We start from the raw sequence: 4,400 nt of genomic DNA, 5'->3' as shown, positions 1-4,400 counted from the left end.
ATAAATGCAATTAAATATTTATCTCATTAACGAAAATAAAGAATTTTATTTAGTTATCAAAATCCTGTAGGAATATACAATACATTGTATTATAATAATGATCTTCGCCTCGAGTGATTCTATGAAAAACGAAGTGTTATATATTCTGCATAAAATAAATTTAAATTAGTTTTTCCTGGGGGATTTAGCTAATCCTTACGTTATTTTAATCATCTTTTGAAAATTTTAAACGTTTATAGTTTGTTATTTTTTTAATTAAAATTTATAATTAAAGTTTTTAAAATGCATTATGAATATCTCCAAATTATATCCCTGAAGATATATATATATAACATGAATATCAATGTATTTTCTCCCCCTAAAGTTGTGTAAAGTACACAAACAACAATGTATATTTTGTCTTAATTACTTATACTTAATTAATGACCACTTTGAGTGCTATTAGATGTAACTCGTTAAATATTAAGATGAAACATGTAATTGCTATTATTAGTGAGGTACTAAGAATATCAATTTATCATTATAAATTTTAAGATTGAAGTATAATTTTTAAATGTATGTCTATTTACATTATTTATTAAATTAACTTAGTTAAGTTCTTCTTATACGCATAACTATTATCTAGTTGCTTAGAAGTTAACTTTTAAGACAAAATAATAATAACTTAGTAACAACTATATTAAATGTTATAATATATTTTTATATGATTATAGCACTTAAAATTTAGGAAAAAGGGATCAAATAATATTTTTAAAATATATTATTTTCACTACGTTTATTTGCTGTTATTCTGTTGTGTTATTTATTGAGTTCTCAACATTTGTAGTCAAATATTGTCTGTACAATAGATCTACATTTTTACAATAAATAAGATCTCAGCTTTCATCATATTCTGTTACATAATTCATTGATTTTACTAGTTTTAGTATTATGTTGTTTTCTCTTGGTTCATTGATCACATTCAATATTATTCACACTTTCACTTTATGATTTATTTCCAAATTTATAATGCTTATAATTGACTTATAATTGAATCATGTGCATTTTCTAGGTCTAAGAATAATTCATAATTCATCTTTAATTTTTTATCTGACACTCGGCACTTTAAAAAAATCTGTCTGTGATAAGTATGTTTAAAACGTCTGTATTCACTTTACTTATAATAATTTCATTTTCCAATGATCATCATAGTCCAGGAAATAATCAGGAAATGAAACTAGAAATTTATTCTTGAAGACTAGTTGAGTTCATAAATAAGAATATATGCAACAAAAATTCGGTTATATATTGTTGTGACATCGAACAGCAATTTTTAATTATCAAAACCACGTGATTTCTGGTCCAGATCGGAAGGTCATATATATTCAATAATAAAATCCCCAAGCTTTCCTTATCTGTTCTCGATTTTTATGTATCTAACTCCATTTTCGAGATTAACGAAGGACAGACAATGAGATTGTACATGTTTAAAATTTGAAAATTGCAGCCCAATAAGGGTCACTTAATGAATAAATTAGTATTATTGTTCGAGGTGTGGGACTCGGGATATAAATTCAGAATACAGTTTGCCCAAACTGACACTTTTATTTAGATACACTAACAAGTTCACAATCTAGTAGACACTACAATTACTTCGCACTTACACTGTTTACTTCTCTGTCGCTCTAACGACACTTCGTTACTCGTCCCTACCGAAGGTAAAACTGCACTTCCTCGGCAACACACACGGTCTTTCCTTCTACTACCACTCCCCCACTCTATCGTAACTTGTTGAAAAGATCGAAAAAGTTAGAAGTATACACACTCATGGATCGGTACTCTAGGACATTCCAGTACAACTCAGAGCCTGCAACCACTCGCTAAAAGGTACATTTAGATAAAAGGTGCAGGTCGAAACTCTGTGCTAATTCATTTGCATCTTTGCAGCCACAAAACATGTGGAATTTTGACATTAATGTATGGGATCTTGGACAGTTACTCTTGGAAAACTGGGTGAATTTATTATTGATTAGTATTAATTTTTATTTAATCTGAGTTGTAGGAAAAATCTTTTAACATTGAAAGCCAGATTTGTTAACATGTAATTGTTGAGTGCATACTCTAGAATTATATTATACCAATCAGATTTTTTTCTCTATTATACATATCTTCTATGTCCTGTGATAGAGAGATTTCTAGGACATTTTCTATTAATTGTTGGCTTTGTTGTTCACTTATCTCAGGTAGATCCAGAAATATTTTTATGGAATATCCGAAGCGATTTAATATTTTTGAGATTTGTGACACCCAATTTTTACTTTGCTCTTTAACCATTGATTTCCGGGATAATTGATAAATTAATAACGTTGAAAGATTACCAGCATCTCTTAGTTTAAATAGAAATTTCATGTATCTTTTTATTAAGGTTGCACTTAATTTAAACCTGCTTAGTTCCAATCTGATAGCACTATCTGGTGTGTTAAATTCCAATTAAAAAAATTCTGCGTATAAACTTGTTTTGAATGTTAGTGAGACTCTAAATTGGGGCCGCATAACCAATCAAGTTCATAATTATGGAATGAAAAAGTCGGAAATGAGCTTGAATATTTTATTTTAGCCTTAGAGAATATTCTCACCATATTGTTTATTAAACTATTTGCTCTAACGGAGGCGTTTTTGTATTGTTTATCAAATGATAAGCTTGGTGTTAAGATGATACCTAAAAATTTTGTTTCTTGAACTACGCTCAGTTCTTCATTATTAATGAAAAAAGACATACCTATGTTTCTTTGGTAGGTTGGCTCCGTTCCTAAATATCATAACTTCAGATTTCTTTGCCTTTATTTTTAATTTCATCTCATCGAAGTAATTCTTCACCAATTGGATTTTCCTGCGTAAAGCCGCGGCCGTTGAAGCAATAATTACAATATCATCCGCATAGGATATCGAATGAACAACCTGTTCATCTATTATAAACCCGTCATCTTCGTTCTCAAAGCAATTATTCATAACAAACGTATAAAAATTGAATAGATGAGTGCAAGGGTCTGCTTGCAATAAACCTCTACTTGAGACAAACGGTGGCCAAAGAGTATAGTCTTGATTTTTGTGAAACCGTGTTGTATTATTCTTCGAAGTATCAAACACAAATTCGTGTTAATAACAACCACTTGGCCTTTTTCCACCTTTATTTAGTTGATACGGTACACGTTTCGGGCCTTATGCCCCTCATCAGTCAACTAAAATAATATAAAATAATGTAAACAGCGTTTTTACCGACAAGTTATATAAACATTTAAAAGCAAGATTCTAGATGTTTATGAGGGGGTCGGGACCTTGACAGGGCGTTAGAGCATATTAATAGGAACAAAAAAAGTCTAATAAACTATGGGTGTACGGACGACTCTTCGCGAGATATAGCCCTCGAAAGATGCGCCTACGTCAGTTCCGGCCTCGCTATCGCGATCGGGAGTCGCGTCGCTTGCCGTTAAAATTGCCTTTAGAAGACGTTTCCCCCCTTTTTTTACTTCGTTCAAGAACTACCGTGAATCGATCACTAGTTTAGCACATGGCGGCGTGTGGTGGCGCTCGTACGAGAGGTCAGTCGGGCCGCCATGTTCGCTGCCATAAGTAACATTTATTTTTCGTCTCCGGTCCAAAAATAGGGTACCGTTGAACTCGTCTCGGCCCCGAGTTCAAATATATAATCAAAGTCCTGAAATTCCATAGGGAGTAATCTATAGTACACCCAATAGGGCTTGCTGCCTGTTAAACGCGCGATAGGCTTAGCGGAGAAAGCGGCGTCAGTTCCGACGTCGATAGTCATTTTGGGGGGCCTATATCTCGCGAAGGGTCGCCCGTACACCAATGGTTTATTAGACTTTTTTTGTTCCTATTAATATGCTATAACGCCCTGTCAAGGTCCCGACCCCCTCATAAACGGCACAATTCTAGATGTTTATGAGGGGGTCGGGACCTTGATATACGTATATATTAAGTTATCTTTTATGTAATAATGATCTCTTGCTATTATTTTGTTTTTATTTAATTTTTCCTGTTTAATCCTACCCTTTAGTTGTTTCCTTCTTATCCTCGATCTTCTGCATTGATCGGCTGTAAATATTACTTTTTTCTTGTTCTCGCCAACTAAGTTCGATTTCGATCGCCAAAATTCTCTAAAAATCTTGTTTCTTGCGTTTATAGACTCAAACCTATTATCAAAATAATTCTTATTTTTACTATTATTTAACTTGATTAGTCCTGTTTTATTATTTTTTAATCCTAAATCGTTATTAATGAATAGATTTATTTCTTGTAAGTAATCTAATGATTTGATTGGGTAGTTTATAATGATTATATTCTTTTTAGTTTTCTCATTTGCTAGTTTATCAATCTCAAATTTGAACATACCTTTTAGATGG

Source organism: Centruroides vittatus, unplaced genomic scaffold (genome assembly GCF_030686945.1).
Source record: "Centruroides vittatus isolate TY-2023 unplaced genomic scaffold, ASM3068694v2 contig_962, whole genome shotgun sequence".
Lineage (NCBI taxonomy): Eukaryota > Metazoa > Arthropoda > Arachnida > Scorpiones > Buthidae > Centruroides > Centruroides vittatus.
This window is presented reverse-complemented; position numbering follows the sequence as displayed.